This window comes from Triticum aestivum, chromosome 6B, assembly GCF_018294505.1.
Source record: "Triticum aestivum cultivar Chinese Spring chromosome 6B, IWGSC CS RefSeq v2.1, whole genome shotgun sequence".
Classification (NCBI taxonomy): domain Eukaryota; kingdom Viridiplantae; phylum Streptophyta; class Magnoliopsida; order Poales; family Poaceae; genus Triticum; species Triticum aestivum.
Window position 1 is genome coordinate 123786923 of NC_057810.1, and position 27983 is coordinate 123814905.

At 43.8% G+C, this 27983-nt stretch overlaps 17 non-coding genes and 4 pseudogenes across 17 annotated transcripts; all 21 read right to left on the reverse strand.

The window, feature by feature from the left end:
* Positions 1-5759: 5759 nt before the first annotated feature.
* LOC123140337 (uncharacterized) lies at positions 5760-5827 on the reverse strand (annotated as a pseudogene).
* Positions 5828-6075: 248 nt separating this feature from the next.
* LOC123140279 (small nucleolar RNA SNORD96 family) lies at positions 6076-6168 on the reverse strand. The gene has a single exon (XR_006469908.1). It is a non-coding gene; the product is annotated as a small nucleolar RNA SNORD96 family (small nucleolar RNA).
* A 376-nt stretch (positions 6169-6544) lies between these two features.
* LOC123140286 (small nucleolar RNA SNORD24) lies at positions 6545-6630 on the reverse strand. Its single transcript, XR_006469914.1, has one exon. It is a non-coding gene; the product is annotated as a small nucleolar RNA SNORD24 (small nucleolar RNA).
* A 76-nt stretch (positions 6631-6706) lies between these two features.
* Positions 6707-6788, reverse strand: LOC123140346 (small nucleolar RNA R12). The gene has a single exon (XR_006469957.1). It is a non-coding gene; the product is annotated as a small nucleolar RNA R12 (small nucleolar RNA).
* Positions 6789-6899: 111 nt separating this feature from the next.
* Positions 6900-6986, reverse strand: LOC123140352 (uncharacterized; annotated as a pseudogene).
* Positions 6987-7324: 338 nt separating this feature from the next.
* LOC123140440 (small nucleolar RNA snoR80) lies at positions 7325-7458 on the reverse strand. The gene has a single exon (XR_006470001.1). It is a non-coding gene; the product is annotated as a small nucleolar RNA snoR80 (small nucleolar RNA).
* A 62-nt stretch (positions 7459-7520) lies between these two features.
* Positions 7521-7615, reverse strand: LOC123140408 (small nucleolar RNA Z157/R69/R10). Its single transcript, XR_006469973.1, has one exon. It is a non-coding gene; the product is annotated as a small nucleolar RNA Z157/R69/R10 (small nucleolar RNA).
* Positions 7616-8367: 752 nt separating this feature from the next.
* LOC123140447 (small nucleolar RNA snoR8a) lies at positions 8368-8453 on the reverse strand. The gene has a single exon (XR_006470007.1). It is a non-coding gene; the product is annotated as a small nucleolar RNA snoR8a (small nucleolar RNA).
* A 1119-nt stretch (positions 8454-9572) lies between these two features.
* LOC123140411 (small nucleolar RNA Z112) lies at positions 9573-9753 on the reverse strand. The gene has a single exon (XR_006469976.1). It is a non-coding gene; the product is annotated as a small nucleolar RNA Z112 (small nucleolar RNA).
* Positions 9754-9816: 63 nt separating this feature from the next.
* LOC123140435 (small nucleolar RNA snoR77Y) lies at positions 9817-9898 on the reverse strand. Its single transcript, XR_006469997.1, has one exon. It is a non-coding gene; the product is annotated as a small nucleolar RNA snoR77Y (small nucleolar RNA).
* A 361-nt stretch (positions 9899-10259) lies between these two features.
* Positions 10260-10316, reverse strand: LOC123140430 (uncharacterized; annotated as a pseudogene).
* A 56-nt stretch (positions 10317-10372) lies between these two features.
* Positions 10373-10459, reverse strand: LOC123140448 (small nucleolar RNA U31b). Its single transcript, XR_006470008.1, has one exon. It is a non-coding gene; the product is annotated as a small nucleolar RNA U31b (small nucleolar RNA).
* A 708-nt stretch (positions 10460-11167) lies between these two features.
* LOC123140351 (uncharacterized) lies at positions 11168-11268 on the reverse strand (annotated as a pseudogene).
* A 112-nt stretch (positions 11269-11380) lies between these two features.
* On the reverse strand, positions 11381-11514 carry LOC123140438 (small nucleolar RNA snoR80). Its single transcript, XR_006469999.1, has one exon. It is a non-coding gene; the product is annotated as a small nucleolar RNA snoR80 (small nucleolar RNA).
* Positions 11515-11577: 63 nt separating this feature from the next.
* LOC123140407 (small nucleolar RNA Z157/R69/R10) lies at positions 11578-11672 on the reverse strand. The gene has a single exon (XR_006469972.1). It is a non-coding gene; the product is annotated as a small nucleolar RNA Z157/R69/R10 (small nucleolar RNA).
* A 958-nt stretch (positions 11673-12630) lies between these two features.
* LOC123140336 (small nucleolar RNA R66) lies at positions 12631-12702 on the reverse strand. Its single transcript, XR_006469949.1, has one exon. It is a non-coding gene; the product is annotated as a small nucleolar RNA R66 (small nucleolar RNA).
* A 1616-nt stretch (positions 12703-14318) lies between these two features.
* Positions 14319-14404, reverse strand: LOC123140283 (small nucleolar RNA SNORD24). Its single transcript, XR_006469911.1, has one exon. It is a non-coding gene; the product is annotated as a small nucleolar RNA SNORD24 (small nucleolar RNA).
* Positions 14405-14480: 76 nt separating this feature from the next.
* LOC123140343 (small nucleolar RNA R12) lies at positions 14481-14562 on the reverse strand. The gene has a single exon (XR_006469955.1). It is a non-coding gene; the product is annotated as a small nucleolar RNA R12 (small nucleolar RNA).
* A 111-nt stretch (positions 14563-14673) lies between these two features.
* Positions 14674-14766, reverse strand: LOC123140350 (small nucleolar RNA R38). The gene has a single exon (XR_006469958.1). It is a non-coding gene; the product is annotated as a small nucleolar RNA R38 (small nucleolar RNA).
* A 112-nt stretch (positions 14767-14878) lies between these two features.
* LOC123140439 (small nucleolar RNA snoR80) lies at positions 14879-15012 on the reverse strand. The gene has a single exon (XR_006470000.1). It is a non-coding gene; the product is annotated as a small nucleolar RNA snoR80 (small nucleolar RNA).
* Positions 15013-15078: 66 nt separating this feature from the next.
* LOC123140409 (small nucleolar RNA Z157/R69/R10) lies at positions 15079-15173 on the reverse strand. Its single transcript, XR_006469974.1, has one exon. It is a non-coding gene; the product is annotated as a small nucleolar RNA Z157/R69/R10 (small nucleolar RNA).
* Between the last annotated feature and the right edge of the window lie 12810 nt (positions 15174-27983).

Genomic DNA, 27983 nt, shown 5'->3' on the forward strand with positions numbered 1-27983 from the left:
GTTTCACATTTCACTAGTTTCGGAAAACCTTTCAGTCAGTTTCACATTTCACTAGATTCAGAAAACACATTACACCCATTTACAAAAGTTAGATTTCACTCATTTTAGAAATCACATTTCACTATATTTAACGTATTTCACACCGAAATATGTGTCATGTGTATATCAAACAAATTTCACTCATCTAAAGAAAATAATTTCACACGGTGAGAAACATACTTCACTCAGTTCAGAAAACATATTTCAAAATTGATTTCACTCAATGAAAAAAACTAATTTCAATTATTTCAAAAAACCTATTCTACTAGTTTCATAAAACCTTTCAGTCAGTTTCATATTTCACTAGATTCAGAGAACACATTACACCCGTTGACAAATGTTAGATTTCACTCATTTTAGAAATCACATTTCACTATACTTAACGTATTTCTGACCGAAATATGTGTCAGGTGTATGGAAAACAAATTTCACTCATCTGAAGAAAATAATTTCACATGGTTGAGAAAACATACTTCACTCATTTGAGAAAACCTATTTCAAAATTGATTTTCACTCAATGAAAAAAACTAATTTCAATTATTTCAAAAAACATATTTCGCTTGTCTGAGAAACCTGATTTCGGTCATTTGAAATGTTGAAATTAAAACATGTTTGAAATGCATCCAAATTTGGTCTTATTCTAAAGCTCTTGGCTTCAGGATTTCAAATATATAAAATATTTCAAAAATAACAGTATGGTTTAAAAAATAACAGTATGGTTTAAAATAATTTCACATGGTTGAGAAAACATACTTCACTCATTTGAGAAAACCTATTTCAAAATTGATTTTCACTCAATGAAAAAAACTAATTTCAATTATTTCAAAAAACATATTTCGCTTGTCTGAGAAACCTGATTTCGGTCATTTGAAATGTTGAAATTAAAACATGTTTGAAATGCATCCAAATTTGGTCTTATTCTAAAGCTCTTGGCTTCAGGATTTCAAATATATAAAATATTTCAAAAATAACAGTATGGTTTAAAAGATAGAAATGATTGAAAATCCTAAAGAGGAAATAAAAGCAAAAGATTTGTACCACGGCACCATATGCAACGTCGGGATAGACTCTCTCTCTCTCTCTCTCTCACCTGACATGATTCGCATCACTCTCACATTGATTTGACTTAAAACAAAAATACAAAAAAATATTTAAATAAATACTTTGATATACACATGTATCTGGTCCCACACCTTTACATATGGCAACAAGGCATTGGTGAGAGTATATCACCGGTAGCTCCCAGCACCAGTAAAAAACACTTTGCGGTACTTCGGATCCGCCGGAACTCTATCAAGCCGAACTTTCACATTGTACGATCCATCCTGCCTACTATCCCATGTGTAGGGAATGCCATGGAACCCCAAGACATGGAATCCGCAATGATCCACAACCCCTCTAAAATCCTCCATTTGCCATTTAGCTCTCACATTGGGACCAAAATATTCTGAATTATCCAGGATCTCGTTAAAGTCTCCTCCACACAGCCATGGAAGATCGCTTTGTGCTCTCAGCCATCTAGGTAACTCCCAACTTTCTTTTCTCTCATTTTTGCTTGCTTTGGCATAAAAGCCTGTAAACCTCCATTTCTTCTGGTCACTGCCTACATTCTGAACAAATGCATCAATATGCTGATCTAAGTGATTATCATTGGTGACATCCACATCCTTAGTCCAGAACAAGGCTAATCCGCCACTTAAGCTAGTACTGCTTATGGGCATACATCCATTGAAACCCAAGACCCTGTTGACCTTGACTCTAGTACGACTATGTGAAATGACTTGAGAGGTGTAGGATAAGTGGGAGCTCTCACCAGCGCAAGTGAAATACCACTACTTTTAACGTTATTTTACTTATTCCGTGGGTCGGAAGCGGGGCATGTCCCCTCCTTTTGGCTCCAAGGCCTGTTCTTACCGTGCCGATCCGAGCAAAAGAAATTGTCAGGTGAGGAGTTTGGCTGGGGTGGCACATCTGTTAAAAGATAACGCAGGTGTCCTAACGGGCTCATAACTCTGCAACTCTAGCTCCTTCAATATTCGCCTCACACACAAAGACTAAAGTCGGCACTTCCAACCTCACCAAATTATGAAGTTCGCGAACTGTCTCCGGGTTCCCAAACCCGCGACAGTTCCATATTAGGCAATTCGTTGCTCCCGACGGGCTGCGCCGCAGCCTCCGCTGATAGCTTTTCCTCGTGGGCACGTTTCTTCTTCGAGTCTCTACTGTCCTCCAAATCAGTTGACAGCTCTCCATCATTATTTGTTTTTTATTTAGATACTCCTAATCAACAAGCATTAGTTGTGAGGAAGTGGCTACAGTTTTTGCATTCATGTCTACCCTCCTGTAAACTGGACTATTATTCATGTCTTTACCCCTGTTACCATTACCTCCACGACCAGCTAGCCCACCTCTGGCATTAAATCTATACACAGCATCCTTGACTATCCGTTGGCATGTTTTCACCGGGGATGAGACCTCCTCCCCTTCCTCAACTTCATCTCCTCCATCTGCCTCAGTGTACGTGCTGGCTCCATGATGTTCACTTTGATTTGTCTGGTTATTACCCCAAATTTGCCGCGCCCCCGGCCATCTGATGTTATCTCTGAACGGTAGGCGTCCCAGCGAATCCCTCTTTGCCCGTGTCAGGCAGAACTGATCGGCGTGCCCAAGAAGTCCGTACAAGAAACTAAAATAGGGTAGGTTCTCATATTGAATATCATCGAAAATGGTCTCTTTGGTCTTTGCCGATTTAAGCTGCACCCAACACATAAGTGGCTCATTACATTGATCCAGATCCTCGCCCGTAGCGATTCCCCAAAGGCAAAACCCTTCCCATCTACATCCACCCGTACCACTTCTCCGAGCATCTCAGTAATTTTTTTAGGCCATGGCGGGTACATAAGATTAAAGGGAAAGTTTATAACACGCGCCCAGATCTGAAGCTTCTCGAACTTCCAGTCTGACGGCTTGATCGGCAATCAAAAACCTCAATAACTAATGCATGCTTGCCCACCATCCATGGGCCGCCTTCAACAATCTTGTCACGATCCCTCTTGCTCTCTGTAATTGCCACAAAAGTATTGTCACCAACATAATCGAAATTGAGCCCCCTCGGATTACCCCAAGCAGGCCTAAGAGCATCAGAAAATAGTGCTAACACGAAGCACTCTCATGTGGAGAACCTTCCCCACGACCACCCATTCCGCCACAGTTCCACCATCCACCTCTGAATCTTCAACCACCAGTTTCATGTTCTCTCTCTCCGACAGGTTCATCCTCTCCATCTCTTCTTCCACCCCCTCTATATCCTTGTTCCTCGATCCCGAGCTACCTCGGTTCCTCGAACCAGAGTTGTTCATCTCCGCCGATCTCACGTCAAACTCACGTCAAACCTTAAAACACTAACTCCAACCAAGCGCTCCAAGGGCAGGCAGGGGCGCAAAGGTCCCCCCTTGATCACCCCGAGAGGCTATAGGGGGGAGGTTGGGATCAAAGCTCGGTTCGAAGACCACGAATCCATGGAAATCACACCTTGTGCCCCTGGAGATCGAAGATCGCCTTCGCGCTGCCTCTGGCCACTCGAAGCCCTAGAAAACGTTTCGGGGCTACCGATATGCAGACTACTTCCTCTCTATCTTGCTCTGAGTTCCCGATCTTTCTTCTCATCGATCTCTCTTCTCACGAAGACCAGCAAACCCTAACGATGTGTCGCCGTCGGGTTTGTCTCCTGTGGGCAGCATCTCTCGAAGAAAAACCCATCTCACAGCCCGATCCTAGGCTTGTCGGTAGTAGCTTCATTTGTCGGTGGTTGTAGCATCCATATTCGCTGGTTCCAGCAAAACATCGCAACCGCCGACCTCATGTTCCAGCAAAATTTATAGACGGTTCCATCAAACGGCGTTGTTGGTTCCAGCAATACCAGTGACAACACGTGTCCCGCTTCGTTAACAAAAAAAAACATGGCCTCGTCCCTAAACAAGAGCTCGTGACCATGGCCACGAACGCAACACGCAGTCGCGAGTTCCGGCGATGAACGCATCAGATAGTATTTGTGGACTGTTGGAAAAAAAAACTTGATGGCCATGGCCATGGAGTGCTGGAGGAGGCTATGGCAGCAAGCATGGGGAAAGTGAGAGAAGAGTTCGCAAGAGGACGACAAAGATAGGAAAAGGAGAAGCGATATGTGTGGGCTTGTGGCTATTTGACATTGGTGGGTGTGCGAGGCGCGTGGGAGCAATATCGACTAGTTATGCTAAACTTACAGCGATGATTTACCTAAAAACAAACTTCTAGCAATGACAACTTGGAAAGGAGTGCTAGGGTAGAATTGGACTGTGAATAAGGCGTTAGAACAAAAACACAATGGTAAAAGGAAATTAATCATTTGGGTCACTGGAAATCATACGAATTTAAAATAGGCATCTGCACAATGTCAAAGGTACAAACAAACTTCAGGCAGCCTTCCACATTTGGGACATTCTTATAAAGGTCATGAAATCATATAAGAACATTATTCAATAACAACATCGGCATTGCCATTGCCCAATGGCTGACTACCTACGGAAACCTCCACATGATGTCGAAGGAGGCGTGAGTTCCTCACCTGGTGGAGCTCAAGTCTGACCCCTGCCTCACCCACGCAACCGCCCATCCACCTGGTGGTCACGCCTCCGTTCAACCACGAACACCGGGCAACGGGGCAGCCGGTTTCAACTCTAATTTTCTTAATTTATGTTTAATCTGCACCACATCACGATAATCATGTCAACATATCACAAATCTACATAAGCAAATTCAGGACGGAGGTATTAGCGAACTAAAATATAGACAATGGGCCAAGTCTACATGGCCATCACATCAAAATGACAGCATTACAGGAGGACCATGCATCAAATGAATTTGTTGCGTTACAACTTGCATTCAATAATTACATTGATATTTTTTCCAAACAAATCATCAATGAACTCAAAATTTAAATTTAAATTTAAGTTAAAAGCTACATGATGAATAACATAATTTCTGCTGCAATGACAAATCACAAATCCAAAGATGTACTGATTCCCCTACAAATCACAAATCTGCTACAATGATCTGAATGGAGAATTCTGGTTAATGCTTGGTTTCATCCACCAAATGAATGTGGGATTGCAACAGAATCCAAAGCAAAACTAAATCCTCAAAAAATAAAAACATACACACCACAAATTCTTCCAGTTGTGAAGCAACAACAGACACCTACTCAATCCAGGAGTAACATTTTTCATTCCCAACTACAAGAAGAGGAAAAGTAAACACCAAATAGGTTATTTTGGGAGAGAAGATATAATGAAGTATTTCCTCAGTTCAGGTCTCCAAATTGCTTCCACACCGCACCACAAAATAGCGCACCAGAATATAAGTCTTTTTAGACATTTCAAATGGAATACAACATACGAATGGTGATTGATTGTTGAGATGTACTCCCTCCGTTCCTAAATATAAGTCTTTTTAGACATTTCAAATGGACTACAACATACGAATGTATGTAGACATATTTTAGAGTGTAGATTCACTCATTTTGCTCTCTATGTAGTCATTTGTTGGAATCTCTAGAAAGACTTATATTTGGGAACGGAGGGAGTAAGAAAATGTGTTGAGGCAAATGCATCTCCATCAAGCAAAACAATAGTCCTCAAGAGTGAAGAGAGAAGATCTACAAATAACAGAAGATCGAATCAGTAGCCCTCAGGGATTATGCTTATGATTTTCATCAAGAAAACTCAGGTCTCAAAGATGTGCCATCACTGGACTCACTGAACTGAACTGAATAGAAAAGGGCAAACTAAAAATCATAAAACGTATAATGATAAGCAGGAGCAATTTTGGAGAATGTTATTCGCTGCGCCTCACAATTAGAAGTAGGGGAAGCGACTCAAGATCACCATAATGTATAGCCCCTTAGGAAAAATCAATCCCCAAAGAAAACAAACATAAGGATCGACTAATCAAAGGGCAGAGTCACATTATTCAGAACAAAAAGTGCTCTTCATCATAATTTGTCCTCAGAATTGCAGAATGACAGCATGGACGCATAGCGACCAATCAGTCCCGAAAGATGGTATGAATTAACAGGTTTTTCATCACCGGACAACCATAACCAACAACACAAAACAAAGGTCACCCACATTATTTTAGTTTCGGACGTCAGAATTGCATATTTCACAGCATTACACACAAGAGCGCACCAATCAGTATCAACATGGTGACTGCAATAATAATGACGAAGTGTCTCTGCGGCTAGCTGCATTTATATAGATAAACAAAAATCCTAAAAATCTGACATCTGATTTTTTTTAGACATGACAAATCAACCATTTTGCATGTCTAGGGTGAAAAATATATATGGCAAGCACTTTTCTGTCAAAATTTGACGTTCAATGCATTCGGACCTGTCCTAGATAAAAAGAAAAATTTGACGCTCAATGAACATTTCTGTCAAAATTTGACGTTCAATGCATTTGGTCCTGGCCTCAGAGATCTTGGTAGTTGTGATCATCAGATGGGCCCGTTGCCCCATCAAGAGTGGCAAATATTTTGATAACATCACTGGCTCCAAGGAAAACACAAACAGACAACGCTAAAACAAATAAGAAATAACCGACTGAAGCCCCCTGATGGCAGATTGAATGACAGTCAGAAGTAGATGGTTAAAGATCTCATGTTTATTACAAATCAATGGGAATCCGAATGATTTTCTTCTTCATGCTCGCCATCCAAGCCAAATAAAAATAAAGACAATACGCTTTCGAACATCAAAACAAACAGAATCTCACTATGAATACAGTTCTATAACCAACCATACTGCACAAGATGCTGGAAGTAATCGTGTCAGATTGAAAGTATTCTCAGCACCCTTCCGAGGAAGTAAGACAGGGATAACTGTATTTTTACTCTCATCATCCACATCCATACTTATCAGTTACATTAAAATTCTTACATTAAAGAATGAATAAAATCTTCCCAAGTAGGATTAAAACCTACGACCAGTCAGTTAACAGCCGACCGCTCTACCACTGAGCTACTGAGGAACAAGGGGGGATTCGACCTCCTAGAGTTCAACTCCCGCTCTCAACCCAAGAACAATATGAGTCCGAAGCTTCTTTCGTAACTCAAAAAATCAATAAAAATCAAATGGTGACTACAATAATAATGACGGAAGTGTCTCTGCGGCTAGCTGCATTTATATAGATAAACATTTTGGTCCAGAAAGACAAAGAAATGAAAAAAAACAGAGAGGACGGCATGTGAATGTATGTGGCGTTTCCAGGATAAGCTGGCACAGAGGACGCCGCCAATCAGGATATACCACACATCAGAGAATCGCATGTAGCGTCCGAGACTAATCGCCATGAGGAACACAAATCATCCTCAGGAATTGGTAATGAACGCGCATCAATCAAAACAAAGAAGTAGAAGAACAGATGGACTCGATGGGATGAGATATGGGAGCTCAGACAGCCAAGGGGTTGTCGGCAGATGCTGCTGAAGAGGCAGCATCAGAAACTCTAGTCCACAAATTTGTCATCACCGCTACGACATCTCATCGACCAACCATCGAAAAGAAGAGAAAGAAACAAACCGAATAGAAAACCAGAGAGATGCATGAGGGAGGAGGGCGGAGCCACAGGGGGATTTATATTGAGGTCTGCAATATGGGGTCAAGGGTTTCCTTCCTTGCCTGCAAATGAGGTGAGCTGATGAACCAGCCTGCCGACAAGGGGCTAACACGTCTCTCTCTCGGCTCAAGATACTCCTTGTTAATGTTAACCCTGGATACTTCTGCAAGATCATGGATCTTAGTAGTCAAATCTTAAAATCAATTTATTAGGAGTGGATTTTAGGGGAATTTGACATGGATGGGATTTAATCCCAGTCAATACCTGTCAATCCCTCATTTGTGATGGAACCGAACAAGGCCTGGCCTGAAGCAGAATTGGGTTCTTCATCAAGCCAATTATGGTGTGCTATTGTTGAGGGGGGAGATACCCTCAAGTTGTGTAATTGGCTCCCTGAGATTTTAATCTCGGGCCAATTGTTGCAAGATCTGTCAACCCACCGGAGTTGGTTTGTGAATTGACCCAGAGCAGCATGGGAAGATGGAGTGCACAAGCATTGAATGAACATTTTCTGGAGATGGTCAAAGATTATTATGAGGATTCCTATTAGCTCAACAAGACAAGACGATTTTTGGGCATGACACTATGACAAGTATGGTAGTTTCATGGTTCGCTCTGCAGAGAGGACCCAACCTTCTGAACAAAAAAAAAAGACTGAACACAGAATTGGTATTGGTGCTCAGATTCTATGGGTGTATAGATGTCGTTCACAGGGATTTCCCGTCAGTACGAGGAATGTTTTATAATCACTGCACCAATTTTCTCCTTGTTAATGTTAAACTGAAATTTGGGGCCAAGCATAACCCTGGACGGATTTGTATAACCGCCACCTAAAACATCTCAGGAGTGTTGTAAACTCGGATGCAAGAACAGCAGCAGAACATAGAAACAGTGCACCCCACATAACAAGAAGAAAACATCAAATGAAATACAACAAAGCATGGAGATATTAATAAGGCTCAGACATCCAAGGAAGGAATTAGCAGCATTAGCTCTCAAGCCTGGCTAGGCGAAAGCACTTAGGCTGGCCATAGTGGGGGACTCGCAAATGTGCTTATGTGGCAGGTAATTAAAGAAGAGAGAGATGGTTATAGTAACATAAGTAGATACCGTAACATAATAAATATGATGCTACTATGTGTCATGCATGGCAATAAATGAGACCATCTATGATACTACTATATGATACTATGCACTATAAAGGTAGTAACATAGACTAGTAACATATGCATGTTACTAGTCTAAGTTACTCCCCACTATGACCAGCCTTAGGCTGGTCACAATGGGGAGGAACTTAGGAGTAACATCACACACTCCAATACAACTTTGCTTATGTGGCACGTATTTAATGAAAAAAGAGGTGCTTGTGGTAACTAGCTAAGTTACCGGAACATCACACACTCCAAGAAACAATGAGTCTATAACCTAATAAATACATCGTTGCATGACACTACATAGATGTTCCTAGCCACTATGGAGGTAGTAAAATAGTCTAGCTTATGTTCTTGCCCATTGTGACCAGCCTTAGGCGGCATCTGCGAATGTTTTGAGAAACAAGCCTTAAATTTATCATCATCGCCATAACATATCCAAAAAAACAAAAAACAACAACAACAACAACAAAGCCTTTAGTCCCAAACAAGTTGGGGTAGGCTAAAAGGGCAACCTGGTGCATGTAGCTCCCGCTTGCGCAGGGTCCAGGGAAGGGTCCGACCACTTTGGGTCTATAGTATAATATATCCAAAAATAAAATAATATTTTTAACAAAAACTGACACAAAATATTTTAACCACAATAACCAGCTCTAGAAAGTGTATACCTGCCAAAATAGAGACTGTTCCTATCAACACACAAAAAACAAAACAAACAAACGAGAGATTCGATCAGAGACACATTTAAAATCAAGCACACAGCTGAACCAAACCAGGTGCAAATGGAGATTCCAAACATGACCAAACCACAAAGGTTATAGCCAAAGGAGGTCGCATGCAGTGGTGAGAAGCAGCTGTTGTTTACAGTGTCATACGGCACTTCCTGGTCTGAGAATCTTCAGAGGGATAATTTAAGTTGAACAAAATTAAAAATTATAATAATTAAATATAGAAAATATTACGCTACTGGTTTTATGCCTCGGAAAGCCACAAAAATATCAGTCATTCAGAATCAGACGGTAATTGCAACATAAAGCTAATCATCATGGGCAGATCACTGGTGTAAAAGAAAACACTACTCACCAGCCAATACCACAACTAAGATAATGCCCAAGAAAGCATGGCGTAATCAAAATATAAAAGCCTTCTCACCCACTGGTAAATAGGCACCGAGTCAGAAGGTGTTCTAAGATTGATCGAGGTATCATCACATGATACTGACGAAACCAAGAATAAACTAAATAATTAAACTGATCTCTAATTGTTTCAGTTTTTTTTTTGAGACATTCTAATTGTTTCAGTTGTCACACAGACACAGTCGCCATGCGTTCTTCGGCGGATGCATGGATCTGGGCCAGAATATTTCCTTGGGTGATGGCAGTGACAAATTCTCTTTTACCAATAAAGGTTATCAGATGGCTCCTGTGATTTGGTCTGTTGAGCTTGAATATTTGGAATCGTCACTGCCATCACCCATGGAAATTAAGTAAATGAGAATCAAACCAACTGTTCAAAATTATTTTTGCCAAGTCAGATTTAATAGTATGTCAATCAGCACAGATCCACCTAAGAGGACCCTAAGACTGGGGCAACAAATTTGAAATCATAATCCACATAACCACACCATAGATCTACTAACCATGTTCTAAACAAACATAGTCAGTTCTAATATGTAAAAAAGCAGACTCGGAATATGAGCGGTGATACAGCAGAGCATGGCACACAACATTGCTTCTGTATTGGCAGACAAAAATGTAAAGAAATACTCCAGGCATCTTATCACATTTGGTCTGAAACTGGTACTGTCCGTCCAAATCTTATGCTCCACAAGCATGGAGTACAAATCATGAAGCATTTCAGATCCAGATTTCTTTGCCTTTTTGTTTTCTCCATGCTGTTGTTTTGTTATCAAAGCAAAGCTGTAAAAAATACAGCTTTCTCGTATTTCTTCAACCAAATATGAAGCAGAAAGTGACATAGTTTACAACTGTTGCACGTGACAACTGAGGGGCAGGGCAGCACGGGACAACTGAGTTGAACCGTTTAGTGGAAGCACCCCTACAATTTTAATCTTGTTCAGAACTGGAGCATCTTTAGACTTTTCATGTGGGAGCTATAAGCCAATCGTCAAACAGAAAGATGATTTCCAGGGCCTCAGAGATCTTGGTGGTTGTGATCATCAAATGGGGTCGTTGACCCATCAAGAGTAGCAAAATCAAAACAAAGACAATACGTTTTCGAAGATCAAAACAAACAGAATCTCACAATGTATACAGAATTACAGTTTCTATAACCAATCATACTCCACATGATGCTGCAAGTAACCGTGTCAGATTGAAAGTATTCTCACCACCCTTCCACCCTTCCAAGGAAGTAAGACAGGGATAACTGTATTTTTACTTGTGATCTCATCATCCACATCCATACTAATCTAAATCAATAAAAATCAAATGCCCGTACAATCTATCACTGTCGGCCATCTTGATCCATAAAGACAGAGAAAAAAAGATAACAAAATAAGAGAGGGCGGCGTGTGAATGTATGTGGCGTTTCCAGGATAAGCTGGCACAAAGGACGCCACCAATCAGGATATACCACACATTAGAGAATCGCGTGTAGCGTCCGAGACTAATCGCCATGAGGAACACAAATCATCCTCAGGAATTGGTAATGAACGCGTGTCAATCAACACAAAGAACTACAAAAAAACAGATGGATTGATTGGATGGGATCTGGACGCTCAGACAGCCAAGGGGTTGTCTGCAGATGCCGCTGAAGAGGCGGCATCAGAAACTCTAGTCCACAAATTTGTCATCACCGCTACGACCTCCCATCTGCCAATCGTCAAAAAGAAGAACAAGAAACGAAACCGAATCAAAAAACCAGAGCGATGTGTAGCGGAGGGAGGAGGGGGCTATTGGGGTCAGGAGTCTGGACACAGTGTTGGTGGGGATTTATATTGAGGTCTGGACTATGGGGGTATAGGGTTCAGCTGCAAATGAGGTGGGCCAACGCATTGGCCTGATGTCGAAGGAGGTGTGAATTCCTGTCCTGGTGGACCTCAAGGTCCACTCCCCTGCCCTCCCGGGCCTGCACACCCTACGGCCAGAATGGCGCCAATGCTCCACTCTGATTTTGTTAATAATGTTTCCTATGCACCACACACGATGTCTAACATACCTAGACAGATCAAAATTATGTTTCCTATGCACCACCCACGATGTGACACATAATCGATAAGTAAATTCAGAACGGAGGTAATATAGTACTCCAATATTAGCGAACTAAAATATTGCCAATGCGCAGGTCAGAGGTATAGTACTCCAATATTAGCAAACTAAAATATTGCCAATGCACTAAGTCTACATGACCATCACAGCAACACACACTGACATGTGGACCCGGACCCATGCATCATTGGACCAACTTAAGACATTGCAGGAGGACCATGCATCAAACGAATTTGTTGCGTTAGAACTTGCATTCAATAATTACATTGATTTTTTACCAAACAAATAATCAATAAATTCAGCAATGACAAAAACCAAATCTGAAGGCAGATCGATTTCCAGCCAAAAATATACACAAACAAACTACATATGGTATATCATTGCTTCTGATGCCTCTAGGTGATAATATACATCTCGTCAACAGGAATGAATACCATGGTGATAGATTGTTGAGCTGTAAGAAAATGTATTCTAGACAAATGCACCTTCATCAAGCAACAGGTCAATCAAGAGTAAAGAAAGAGGGTCAAGGAATAACAGAAGACTGAGTCAGTAGCCCTCAGGGGTTATGCTTATGATTTTCATCAAGGAAGAAAACTCAGGTCTCAAAGATGTGCCATCACTGGACAGACTCATAGAACTTAACTGAATAGAGAAGGGCAAACTAAAAATCATAAAACATATAATGATAAGCGAGAGCAATTTTGGAGAATGTTATTCGCTGCACCTCACATTTGGAAGTAGGGGAAGCGACTCAAGATCCCCATAAAGTCTACCCCTTTGGAAAAATCGAGACCCAGAGCAATTAAACATAAGGTTCAACTAATCAAGGGGCTGAGTCACATTATACGGTCTCGACATGGTGACTAAAACCAATGACGGAAATCTTGATGCGGCAAGCTGCATCTATATACATCAACAAAATTGCTAAAAATCAGACATTAGATTTTTTTTTAGTCATGAGAAATCAACCGTTTTGCATGTCTAGGATACCAAATATAGTTGAAAGCACTTCTCTGTCAAAATCTAAAATTTGATGCATTCGGGTCCTATCCAATATAAAAAAAGAATAACAGGAAGAAGTAACAGCACTTCGTTGTTAACCTTCAACAACATTGCTTCTGTTTTGCCAGACTAAACTTCAACAATCTTATCTATTTGCCCAAATCTTATCTTTCAGATACAGCTTTCCTTAGGCTTTTTATTTTCAACACATTGTTTTGTCGTCAAAGCAATGCTGTAGAAAAACTACAGAACAAATATTTTTTCAAACCAAATCTGTAGCAGAAACAAGTTGGCATCGTCAACGGGCAGCACACCTTATCTTATGCAGAATTGGCCAGTGCTATGCGCCGGCGGACCGGCGCAACGGTTCGGCCGGTCGCACCGTGCCCGTCGGATTGTGTCGTTACCCACTGTTGGATCAGGCATTTCAGAGTTTTTTTTCCTCACCAAAATACGCATCTGATCCACAATTCATGCAGGGAAGAAGGGTAAAAGAAACAGCGGTTCCTGCTGGACAACGGCCATGGACGCATGAGACATGACTTTGAAGCATCACCGGCTCGCCGTCCTTAGCATCCGTTCCTCGTAGCACCCGTCCTCGCCCCGCCGGTCGCCGTCCTCGCAGCCGTCATCATCCCGTAGCAACGCCATCGTCGCTCGACGCTTTCATCGTTCACAGCAATTAGCCGCCTCCATCATAGCACACCGATGCAGCACCGCCCTGCCATCGGCTGAAGCTCCTGATGTCGCCGCTCGCACCATTGTCGGCATGTCGTGCCAATTGAAGCTTTTTTCAATGTCCCTTGAATCTTTTTTCGGGCCGGTTGTATTTATTTCTACGGTTTGAAGCTTTTTACCCATGGCCATTGAAGCTTTTGATGGTTGAAGCTTCCTCCTTCATCGGTTAAGCTTTTTCACAGACCAGTTGAAGCTTTTTCCCTCGCAGCTCGAATCTCTCGTTTGAAGCTTCTGGTCGGGATTAATGGAGGAAGAGGAGGGCAGAAGCGAGGGAGAGACGATATGTTGGGGATAAGAACAGAGGGAAAAGGCATTGGAAGGGATAAGATATGTGTGGGTCTGGCACTGGACGTACGCGCGTGAGGAAGGCGACCGGCCAAGCGTTCAGCCGGTCAGCCGTTCCTAAACGTTTACCTTCAGAATTGGAGCATCTGAAGACTTTTAATGTAAGAGCTATACAATGAATGGCAAAAATTAACATAGATGACTTCCAGTTCCAGGGCCTCAGAGATCTTGGTGGTTGTGATCATCAAATGGGGTTGTTGCCCCATCAAGAGTAGCAAATATTTTGATAACATCACAGGCTCAAGGAAAACACAAACAAACACCGCTTAAACAAATAAGAAATAATCGACTGAAGCCACCTGATGGCAGATTGTATGACGAGTCAGAAGTAGCTGGTTAAAGATCTCATGTTTATTACAAATCAATGGGAATCCGAATGATTTTCTTCTTCATGCTCGACAACCAATCCAAATCAAAATAAAGACAACACGTTTTCAAACATCAAAAACAAGCAGAATCTAACAGAATACTCTTTCTATAACCAACCATACTGCACAAAATGCTTTAAGTAATCGTGTCAGATTGAAAGTGTTCTCAGCACCCTTCCGAGGAAGTAAGACAGGGATAACTGTATTTTTACTTGTGATCTCATCATCCACATCCATACTAAACATAAAGAATTATCAATAAAAATCAAATGCTCATACAATCTATCACGGTCGGCACATTTTGATCCATAAAACAAAGAAAAAAAATAAAAGAGAGGACGGCATGTGAATGTATGTGGCGTTTCCAGGATAAGCTGGCACAGAGGACGCCACCAATCAGGATATACCACACATCAAAGAATCGCGTGTAGCGTCCGAGACTAATCGCCATGAGGAACACAAATCATCCTCAGGAATTGGTAATGAACGCGCATCAATCATTCAAAACAAAGAAGTGCAAAGACAGATGGATTCGTTGGGATGAGATCTGGGAGCTCAGACAGCCAAGGGGTTGTCTGCAGATGCCGCTGAAGAGGCGGCATCAGAAACTCTAGTCCACAAATTTGTCATCACAGCTGCGACCTCTCATCGGCCAACCATCGAAACGAAGAACAAGAAACGAACCGAATCGAAAACCAGAGCAGAGCGATGCGTAGGGGAGGAGGGCGGAGCCGCGAGGGGAGGAGCTATCGGGGTCTGCGGTCTGGATGCGGCGTTGGTGGGGATTTATATTGAGGTCTGGACTATGGGGTCTAGGGTTCGGCTGCAAATGAGGCGGGCCGACGCGTCGGCCTGCTGGGCTGCCGCACAAAGGGCTAGCGCGGGTTTTGGTGGGCCGGCCGAACGGTAGGCGCGTCTCTTTCTCTCTCTCTCTGCTCAAGCGGCTCGTTGCTACTCCCTCCGTCCTTTAAAGAGTGTACTTCCAACTTTGTTGGAGGATCAAACTATCTCAATGTTTGACCGAGTTTATGCAAAAATATATTAATGTTTATGAAACCAAATATGTATATGATGAAAATATATTTTATCATGAATCTAATGCTACTAATTTGATGGCATAAATGTTGGTGCATTATTGTATAAATACGGTCAAACATAAAAAGGTTTGACTTTCCAACAAAGCTGGAAGTACGCTCTTCAAAGGACGGAGGGAGTACTCCTTTGTTATCCTACACTCTTTTCTTCCCGGGTAGAACACTTGTACAGTATTACTCAATCACAATAGAATTATAATCACTCTTGTTCAACTAGATGGCATCAGGAAGAGCAGACCCCAACCATGTCCCAAGCTTTCCAATGTACCTTACGCCGTCCCTTGCTTGAATCAAAATAAAAAAAAGAATCTAACCATCCTCGTAAGATCATCACACACCAAGTAGGGAAGTTTAAATTTGTAGTTTCCCGGCGAAGGCTTCTCCCACCTTGCCGTGGGTAACACTACTTTGGCCGGTTTGCTTCATTTTTTGAGGATGGGAGTGGAGCAATCGCGACTGTTCTTAGAAACTGCAAGGGTGAGGCATTATCTGGTGTAGCTGAACCCTTCCAGAATGTGATGAATGCACAAACAGCGGAGGCTCCAGCTATCAAACGAGGTCTCAAGATGCTATTTGAACGAGGCTGCTCTAGAGTTGTTGTGGAATCAGATTGCCTTGAGCTCGTTGAGGCACTCAAGGGTGGGTCGGACTTCTGGAGCTCTTACACGCCTATTCTGATCGATTGCTTTGATTTAGCACATGGAATTCCTTCGATTCTTTCCAGCATTGCCCGCGGGAAGCCAACAATCTGGCACATTTTTTAGCTAGATATAGTTATGAGCAAGGTAGTAGTTTTGAGTGGGTGGATGAGGCACCTAACTTTTTGTTATCGCATGTACTATCTGATGTAACCTTGCCAAGAGATGAATAAAGTATCATGAGGCTTTCCCTTCAAAAAAAGTAGGGAAGTTTAAAAATGCCCACAATATACTTAGGTTGCGCTTTACACAACTGATTTGATGAGGACTTGGTCTATATTATCCTAAGCTCTTAAAGAAATACTAGTATATTTACACTTACAACGGCAAAAGGTTTGCACGATAAATATCTTCATGTATGTCTGGGAATCAATATGGATGTCCAGATCCTGTTGTTGATCATTGCCCGGAAGGTGTTCCTGATCATGTTTGCATGCTACCGAACCTGCAAGGTCACACGCTTAATGGACAACGGTTTGATAGAGTACTAGGATATATAAGGAGCATCAGAGAAATGCATCAGAAATGTTCTAAACAATACCGGAAGTGTCTCGGTAGGTTCTAGAAATGTTCCTATAAAATCGGGAATGTCCCAGAGATACCCTGGAAGGTTCTGAAACCTTCCAAAAGGTTCCAAATGGCCATAGCGGGCTACCCCCTTGGCTGGCCCAAGTGGTGCACCCCCTTCCAGACTTGGAGGGCAAGCAAGGTGTGTGGTCCTGGGTTTGGGAGGGTCTCCCTCCCTGGTCCATGGGCCCTAAAAGGGCAACCCTCCTCCAAGGCTATGCCCCCTTTCTCACCTATAAATAAAAGGGAGGGGCAGCCCTCCAAATACAAAAGTTTTCAGGTTGGGCCCTCCCTCTCTCTCTCTCTCTCTCCCTCCCTCCTTTCCTCTCTCTCTCTCTCTCTCTCCCTCTCCCTCTCTCTCTCCACCGCCAGGTTGCTCCACCTCTAACCCTCTGATTGCTCTTCGTCCTAGATGATGAAGTGATGTCGAACATTGGCATTGTACACGTGGATACTGCAGGGGGTCGTACATTCGATTCTTGACCGGGAAAATTCTTTATCGGGGCTTTATATTGGGGAACGCGGCAAATTCAAAAAATTCCCTACGATCACGCAAGATCTATCACTAGGTGATGCATAGCAACGAGAGGGGGGAGTGTTGTCTACATACCCTTGTAGCCCGATAGCGGAAGCGTTATGACAACGCGGTTGATGTAGTCATACGTCTTCACGATTCGACCGATTCCTAGCACCGAAGGTACGGCACCTCCGTGATCTGCACATGTTCAGCTCGATGACGTCCTGCGAACTCTAGATCCAGCTGAGGTCGAGGTAGAGTTTTGTCAGTACGACGGCGTGGTGACGGTGATGATGAAGTTACCAGCGCAGGGCTTCGCCTAAGCACTACGACGATATGGCTGAGGTGTGTAACTATGGAGGGGGCACTGCACATGGCTAAACAATCAACTTGTGTGTCTATAGGGTGCCCCCCTCCCCCCGTATATAAAGGAGTGGAGGAGGGGGAGGGTCGGCCCTCTCATGGCGCGCCCAAGGGAGGAGTCCTACTCCCGGTGGGAGTAAGATTCCCCCTTCCCTAGTTGGAGTAGGAGAGGAAGGAAGGGAGAGAGAGGGAAGGAAAAGGAGGGTCGGCCCCCACCCAATTCGGAGTGGGCTTGGGGGGCATGCCCTCCACCTGGCCATCTCCTCCTCTCTCCCACTAAGGCCCAGTAAGGCCCATACACTCCTGGGGGGTTCCAGTAACCCCCCGGTACTCCAGTAAATGCCCGAACTCACCCGGAACCATTCTGAAGTCCAAACATAGTCTTCCAATATATCGATATTTATGTGTCAACCATTTTGAGACTCCTCGTCATGTCCGTGATCATATCCGAGACTCCGAACTACCTTTAGTACATCAAAACACATAAACTCATAATACCGATCATCATCGAATGTTAAGCGTGCGGACCCTACGGGTTCGAGAACTATGTAGACATGACCGAGACACGTCTCTGGTCAATAACCAATAGCGGAACCTGGATGCTCATATTGGTTCCTACATATTCTACGAAGATCTTTATCGGTCAAACCGCATAACAACATACGTTGTTCCCTTTGTCATCGGTATGTTACTTGCCCGAGATTCGATCGTCGGTATCTCAATATCTAGCTCAATCTCGTTAACGGCAAGTCTCTTTACTCGTTCTGTAGTACTTCATCCCGCAACTAACTCATTAGTCACAATGCTTGCAAGGCTTATAGTGATGAGTATTACCGAGAGGGCCCAGAGATACCTCTCCGAAACACAGAGTGACAAATCCTAATCTCGATCTATGTCAACCCAATAAACACCTTCGGAGACACCTATAGAGCGCCTTTATAATCACCCTTTTACGTTGTGAAGTTTTTTAGCACACAAAGTGTTCCTCTGGTATTCGGGAGTTGCATAATCTCATAGTCTGAGGAACTTGTATAAGTTATGAAGAAAGCAGTAGCAATGAAACTAACACGATCATAATGCTAAGCTAACGGATGGGTCAATGTCCATCACATCATTCCCCTAATGATGTGATCCCGCTCATCAAATGACAACACATGTCTATCGTTAGGAAACATAAATATCTTTGATAAACGAGCTAGTCAAGTAGAGGCATACTAGGGACTATAAGTTTTGTCTATGTATTCACACATGTACTAAGTTTCCGGTTAATACATATCTAGCATGAATAATAAAAATTTATCATGAATTAAGAAAATAAATAATAACTATATTATTGCCTCTAGGGCATATTTTCTTCAGTCTCCCACTTGCACTAGAGTCAATAATCTAGATTACATTGTAATGATTCTAACACCCATGGAGCTTTGGTGTTGATCATGTTTTGCCCGTGGAGGAGGCTTAGTCAACGGGTCTGCAACATTCAAATCCGTGTGTATCTTGCAAATCTCTATGTCCCCTTCTGACACTTGATGACGGATGGAATTGAAGCGTCTCTTGATGTGCTTGGTTCTCTTGTGAAATATGGATTCCTTTGCCAAGGCAATTGCACCAGTATTGTCACAAAAGATTTTCATTGGACCCGATGCACTAGGTATGACACCTAGACCGGATATGAACTCCTTCATCCAAACTCCTTCATTTGCTGCTTCTGAAGAAGCAATGTACCCCGCTTCACACGTAGATCCCGCCACGACGCTCTGCTTGGAACTGCACCAACTGACAGCTCCTCCATTCAATAAAAATATGTATCCGGTTTGCGACAGTCATCCGGATCAGTGTTAAAGCTTGCATCGACGTAACCATTTACGATGAGCTCTTTTTCACCTCCATACATGAGAAACATATCCTTAGTCCTTTTCACGTATTTTAAGATGTTTTTGACCGATGTCCACTGCTCCACTCCGGGATTACTTTGGTACCTCCCTGCTATGCTTATAATAAGACGTACATCAAGTTTGGTACACAACATTGCATACATGATAGAACCTATGGCTGAAGCATAGGGAATGACTTTCATTTTCTCTCTATCTTCTGAAGTGGTCGTGCATTGAGTCTGACTCAACTTCATACCTTGTGACACAGGCAAGAACCCTTTCTTTGACTGATCCATTTTGAACTTCTTCAAAACTTTATCAAGATATGTGCTTTGTGAAAGTCCAATTAAGCGTCTTGATCTATCTCTATAGATCTTGATGCCCAATATGTAAGCAGCTTCTCCGAGGTCTTTCATAGAAATTCTCTTATTCAGGTATCCCTTTATGCTATCCAGAAATTCTATATCATTTCCAATCAACAATATGTCATCTACATATAAGATTAGAAATGCTACAAAGCTCCCACTCACTTTTTTGTAAATACATGCTTCTCCAAAAGTCTGTATAAAACCATATGCTTTGATCACACTATCAAAGCGTTTATTCCAACTCTGAGAGGCTTGCACCATTCCATAAATGGATCGCTGGAGCTTGCACACTTTGTTAGCACCCTTTGGATCGACAAAACATTCCGGTTGCATCATATACAACTCTTCTTCCAGAAATCCATTCAGGAATGTAGTTTTGACATCCATTTGCCAAATTTCATATTCATAAAATGCAGCAATTGCTAACATGATTCGGACAGACTTAAGCATCGCTACGGGTGAGAAAGTCTCATCGTAGTCAACTCCTTGAACTTGTCAAAAACCTTTCGCAACAAGTCGAGCTTTGTAAACAGTAACATTAACATCTGCGTCGGTCTTCTTCTTAAAGATCCATTTATTTTCTATGGCTTCTCGAGAAATTCCACCAAAGTCCACACTTTGTTCTCATATATGGATCCCATCTCAGATTTCATGGCCTCAAGCCATTTCGCGGAATCTGGGCTCATCATCGCTTCCTCATAGTTCGTAGGTTCATCATGGTCCAGTAACATGACTTCTAGAATAGGATTACCGTACCACTCTGGTGCGGATCTTACTCTAGAAGACCTACAAGGTCCGATAGTAACTTGATCTGAAGCTTCATGATCATCATCATTAGCTTCCTCACTAATTGGTGTAGGAATCACGAGAACTGATTTCTGTCATGAACTACTTTCCAATAAGGGAGAAGGTACAACTACCTCATCAAGTTCTACTTTCCTCCCACTCACTTCTTTCGAGAGAAACTCCTTCTCTAGAAAGGATCCATTCTTAGCAACAAAGATTTTGCCTTCGGATCTGTGATAGAAGGTGTACCCAACAGTTTCCTTTGGGTATCCTATGCAGACGCACTTCTCTGATGTGGGTTCGAGCTTATCAGGTTGAAGCTTTTTCACATGAGCATTGCATCCCCAAATTTTAAGAAATGACAACTTTGGTTTCTTGCCAAACCACAGTTCATAAGGCGCCGTCTCAACGAATTTTGATGGTGCCCTATTTAAAGTGAATGCAGTCGTCTCTAAAGCATAACCCCAAAACAATAGGGTGTTGGGGAACGTAGCAGAAATTCAAAATTTTCTACGCATCACCAAGATCAATCTATGGAGTAATCTAGCAACAAGGGGAAGGGGAGTGCATCTACATAGCCTTGTAGATCACTAAGCGGAAGCGTTGCAAGAACGCGGATGAGGTAGTCGTACTCGTGGCGATTCACATCATGGTCGATTCCGATCTAAGCGCCGAACAATGGCGCCTCTGCGTTCAACACACGTGCAGCCCGGTGACGTCTCACATGCCTTGATCCAGCAAGGAGAGAGGGAGAGGTTGGGGAAGACTCCGTCCAGCAGCAGCACAACGACGTGGTGGTGGTGGAGGAGCGCGGTACTCCAGCAGGGCTTTGCCAAGCACTACGAGAGACGAGGAGGGAGAGAGGTAGGGCTGCGCCTTGGGAGAGAGAGACTCATGTGTTGGGCAGCCCCAAAACCTCCACTATATATAGGGCAAGGGAAAGGGGGAGGCGCCCTAGGGTTTCCCCTAGGGGGGCAGCGGCCAGGGCAGATGGGATCTCCCCTTTGGGTGACTTGGCCCCCAAGCCAGGAGGTGGGAACCCTAGATGGGGCGCCCCAAACCCCCTGGTCACGTGGGAATAGGTGAGGGGGGCGCACAACCCCTTAGTGGGCTGGTTTTCCCCCTTCCCTTAGCCCATGAAGCCCCCCCAACACTTGTCGGGGCTCCCGAAATACCTTTCGGTCATTCTGGTCATCACCCGGTACCTCCGGAACACTTCCGAACTCCAAACCCCTTCGTCCAATATATCAATCTTCACCTCCTCGTGACGTCCGGGATCTCATCCAGGACTTCAAACAACATTCGGTAACCGCGTACATACCTTCCCTATAACCCTAGCGTCATCAAACCTTAAGTGTGTAGACCCTACGGGCTCGGGAACCATGCAGACATGACCGAGACATCTCTCTGGTCAATAACCAACAGCGGGATCTGGATACCCATGTTGGCTCCCACATGTTCCACGATGATCTCATCGGATGAACCACGATGTCAAGGATTCAATCAATCCCGCATACAATTCTCTTTGTCTACTGGTATGATACTTGCCCGAGATTCGATCGTCGGTATCCCGATACCTTGTTCAATCTCGTTACCGGCAAGTCTCTTTACTCGTTCCGTAACACATCATCCCGCGATCAACTCCTTGATCACATTGTGCACATTATGATGATGTCCTGCCGAGTGGGCCCAGAGATACCTCTCCATCACACGGAGTGACAAATCCCAGTCTCGATTCGTGCCAACCCAATAGACACTTTCGGAGATACCCGTAGTGCACCTTTATAGCCACCCAGTTACGTTGTGACGTTTGGTACACCCAAAGCATTCCTACGGTATCCGGGAGTTGCACAATCTCATGGTCTAAGGAAAAGATACTTGACATTTAGAAAAGCTTTAGCATACGAACTACACGATCTTGTGCTAGGCTTAGGATTGGGTCTTGTCCATCACATCATTCTCCTAATGATGTGATCCCGTTATCAACGACATTCAATGTCCATGGTCAGGAAACCGTAACCATCTATTGATCAACGAGCTAGTCAACTAGAGGCTTACTAGGGACATGGTGTTGTCTATGTATCCACACATGTATCTGAGTTTCCTATCAATACAATTCTAGCATGGACAATAAACGATTATCATGAATAAGGAAATATAATAATAATAACTAATTTATTATTGCCTCTAGGGCATATTTCCAACATATGGGTAAATTAGTCAGAGACATCATAGATTGCACCATATCTAATAAACTACGGTTACGACATTCGGACACACCATTTCGATGTGGTGATCCAGGTGGCGTTAATTGTGAAACTATCCCATGTTGTTTCAAATGAAGACCAAACTCGTAACTCAAATATTCTCCTCCACGATCAGATTGTAGAAACTTTATTTTCTTGTCACGATGATTTTCCACTTCACTCTGAAATTCTTTGAACTTTTCAAATGTTTCAGACTTATGCTTCATTAACTAGATATAACCATATCTGCTTAAATCATCTATGAAGGTAAGAAAATAACGATACCCACCATGAGCATCAATACTCATTGGACCGCATTGATAATCCCCAAGTGCAGGGAATCATCGTAGCAATTTCCAAAGGTGGAAGTGATAAGTATGGAGTGTCGAAACCACAAGGAGCTAAAGGTAAGATCAATATTCTCTCAAGCCCTGTCTGCCACTGATACGACTCTACGTACACCGAACGTTTGCTTCCAACTAGAAACGAGAAATAAAACTACGTCGTGGGTATGAAGAGGATAACTTTGCATGATATCGGAGAGCTAAAATATAAAAGTAGGTGTTGTTATCATAAAGTTAGAATATATTACTAAATATTATAAATAGCGAGTGTGGAATAATGATGGATCGGTGTTGTCCTAGGCAATTGTTAACAAGACAGGTAATCACTTGTAACACCCCGGATGCAACTTTCCATATTCGTAACTCCAACTCTTGCCTTTTCCGGAGATGTGATATGATATTTCCTTCGTGGTTGGGTTTTGTCTTTTGTTTTGCATTTTGTTCATGGCATGCATCTCATCTCATAGCATCATGTGCATCGCATCCATATGCTTTCATAAAACCCGTATCCGCTCGTAGTTCCCTACTCACCCCTTGCTTTCGTTGACCGTTCCGAGACCAACTGTGTCTGCGTTTCCCTCTTGTCGTACCACCTAACATCTCTGCACACCACCGACCCCTCACGCGCGTCCGAAAGTTGTCCCGGACCCGGCCCGGGCAATCGTAACCTTTGAGTCCGGATCATCCCCTAACATTTATAAAACATCTCCGTTTTCTTAGTTGGACTTCCCTAGCCATATTTTTCGTCCGCCCGATCCCGATCCGATGATCCAAATCCTCCCTCCTTTTACCTACTTGCTATATATATGAGTCTAACCCTAGTCCTGTCCCATCGATCCATCTAATCCTCCCGCTGCCACAACCCATGTTCCTCGGAAGCTTGTCCAATCGCCAACCAAATCCCCCTCGGGATCCATCCCTCACCAACCATCGCTCGCCACCAACAGCCTCCAGATCCCCTCGCCCTCCACCTCGCTCGATCCAGCGCCTTCCCGTGCTCCTCCAGCACGCCTCGTCACCGTCCAGAGCCTCCTTGTCCCCAACCAGTGTCGCCTCCGGCCTCCATCCGCCTTCAACCGCCTGCTTCGTGCGCCTGCGCCCGCGAGCGTTCGAGGCAGCAGCCACCACCTCGTCCAGGACCACCTCCCCGCACCGGCGAGCGCCACCGCCGGAGCTGCTCCGTTCCTCGCCCGAACCAGTAGGCCGTCCTCACCGCCCTGCCCCTTTTCCCTCCTTCATTGAAGCTCTCTATCTCACTGGACCCCCTCTCTTTTCTTTGTAACAGCGACGCCGCCATCTTCTTCCCGGAGGACCTCGACGAGAACGCCGCCCGCGGTACCCCCGATCTTCCCCGGCGCAACCTCGTTCCGCTGACGCCCCTGTGCCATGCTGCCATGCCCCGTCGCTGCCGGCGGACGCGTCCCGCTCGTCCCGGACCTCCCCTGCTTCGCCAAGTCCACTGCCGCCGGCAAGCCCTGCCTCCACCGCCTCGCCAAGTTCTGCTGTCGGCGCCTCCTGCATCGTGCCCTGCCGGCCTGCTGCCTCCTCTGCATCGCGCCGCCGCGCCTGGCCCCTGCCTCGAACTGCTGCTGTTGCTGTTCTTCAGAAACGAGTAGAGCAGCTTGCCCGACCCCTCGCCCGTTGACCGATCCGGCTGGGCCACTGACACCCCAGGCCCAACGCCCCCTTCCGGATGAGGTAGAGAATCAACGTGACCGAAAGATATAGTTCTTACGATCAGATCGTGGAGGAGAATATTTACGTCACGAATTTGGTACGCACTTAAGGTATTGGATATGGTGCGATCTATGATGTCTCTTATCGATTTACCGCTATCATTTTGGGGATACACTCTAGAGACAGCTACATTCACTTTAAATAGGGCTCCGTCTAAATCCGTTGAGACGACACCGTATGAATTATGGTTTGGGAAGAAACCTAAGCCGTCGTTTCTAAAAGTTTGGGGATGCGATGCTTATGTCAAGAAACTTCAACCTGAAAAGCTCGAACCCAAGTCGGAAAAATGCGTCTTCATAGGATACCCTAAGGAAACCATTGGGTATACCTTCTACTTAAGATCCGAGGGCAAGATCTTTGTTGCCAAGAACGGATCCTTTCTGGCAAAAGAGTTTCTCTCGAAAGAAGTAAGTGGGAGGAAAGTAGAACTAGATGAAGTACTACCTCTTGAACCAGAAAGTAGTGCAGCTCAGGAAAATGTTCCTGTGGTGCCTACACCGACTGGAGAGGAAATTAATGATGATGATCAAGGTACTTCGGATCAACTTGCTACTGAACTTCGTAGGTCCACGAGGACACGTTCCACACCAGAGTGGTATGGTAACCCTGTCCTGGAGATCATGTTGTTAGACAACGGTGAACCTTCGAACTATGAAGAAGCGATGGCGGGCCCAGATTCCAACAAATGGCCTGAAGCCATGCAATCCGAGATAGAATCCATGTATGAAAACAAAGTACGGACTTTGACAGACTTGCCCAATGATCGACGAGCGATAGAAAACAAATGGATCTTTAAGAAGAAGACGAACGCGGATGGTAATGTTACCATCTATAAAGCTCGACTTGTCGCTAAGTTTTATCGGCAAGTTCAAGGGGTTGACTACGATGAGACTTTCTCTCCCGTAGCGAAGCTGAAGTCCGTCCGAATCATATTAGCAATTGCCGCATACTATGATTATGAGATATGGCAGATGGACGTCAAAACGGCATTCCTTAATGACTATCTTAAGGAAGAACTGTATATGATGCAGCCAGAAGGTTTTGTCGACCCTAAGAATTCTAACAAGGTATGCAAGCTCCAGCGATCCATTTATGGACTGGTGCAAGCATCTCGGAGTTGGAACATTCGCTTTGATGAGATGATCAAAGCGTTTGGGTTTATGCAGACTTATGGAGAAGCCTGCGTTTACAAGAAAGTGAGTGGGAGCTCTGTAGCATTTCTCATATTATATGTAGATGACATACTTCTGATGGGAAATGATATAGAACTTTTGGACAACATTAAGGTCTACTTGAATAAGTGTTTTTCAATGAAGGACCTTGGAGAAGCTACTTACATATTAGGCATCAAGACCTATAGGGATAGATCAAGACGCCTCATAGGTCTTTCACAAAGCACATACCTTGATAAGATATTGAAGAAGTTCAATATGGATCAGTCCAAGAAAGGGTTCTTGCCTATATTGCAAGGTGTGAGATTGAGCTCGGCTTAATGCCCGACCATGGCAGAATATATAGAAGAGATGAGTGTCATCCCCTATGCCTCAGCCATAGGATCTATTATGTATGCCATGCTGTGCACCAGACCTGATGTAAGCCTTGCCGTAAGTTTGATAGGAAAGTACCAAAGTAATCCCGGCAAGGAACACTGGACAGCGGTCAAGAATATCCTGAAGTACCTGAAAAGGACAAAGGACATGTTTCTCGTTTATGGAGGTGACGAAGAGCTCGTCGTAAAGGGTTACGTCGATGCTAGCTTCGACACAGATCTGGATGACTCTAAGTCACAAACCGGATACGTGTATATGTTGAATCGTGGAGCAATAAGCTCGTGCAGTTGCAAGCAGAGCGTCGTGGCGGGATCTACATGTGAAGCGGAGTACATGGCAGCCTCGGAGGCAGCACATGAAGCAATATGGATGAAGGAGTTCATCACCGACCTAGGAGTCATACCCAATGCATCGGGGCCGATCACTCTCTTCTGTGACAACACTGGAGCTATTGCCCTTGCCAAGGAGCCCAGGTTTCACAAGAAGACCAGGCACATCAAGCGTCGTTTCAACTCCATCCGTGAAAATGTTCAAGATGGAGACATAGATATTTGCAAAGTACATACGGATCTGAATGTCGCAGATCCGTTGACTAAACCTCTTCCGCGAGCAAAACATGATCAACACCAGAACTCTATGGGTGTTCGATTCATCACAATGTAACTAGATTATTGACTCTAGTGCAAGTGGGAGACTATTGGAAATATGCCCTAGAGGCAATAATAAAAGAATTATTATTGTATTTCCTTGTTCGTGATAATTGTCTTTTATTCATGCTATAATTGTATTATCCGGAAATCGTAATACACGTGTGAATACATTGACCACAACATGTCCCTAGTGAGCCTCTAGTTGACTAGCTCGTTGATCAACAGATAGTCATGGTTTCCTGACTATGGACATTGGATGTCATTGATAACGAGATCACATCATTAGGAGAATGATGTGATGGACAAGACCCCAATCCTAAGCATAGCACAAGATCGTGTAGTTCGTTTGCTAGAGCTTTTCCAATGTCAAGTATCTTTTCCTTAGACCATGAGATCGTGTAACTCCCGGACACCGTAGGAGTGCTTTGGGTGTACCAAACGTCACAACGTAACTGGGTGACTATAAAGGTATACTACGGGTATCTCCAAAAGTGTCTGTTGGGTTGACACGGATCGAGACTGGGATTTGTCACTCCGTATGACGGAGAGGTATCTTTGGGCCCACTCGGTAATGCATCATCATAATGAGATCAAAGTGACCAAGTGTCTAGTCACGGGATCATGCATTACGGTACGAGTAAAGTGACTTGCCGGTAAC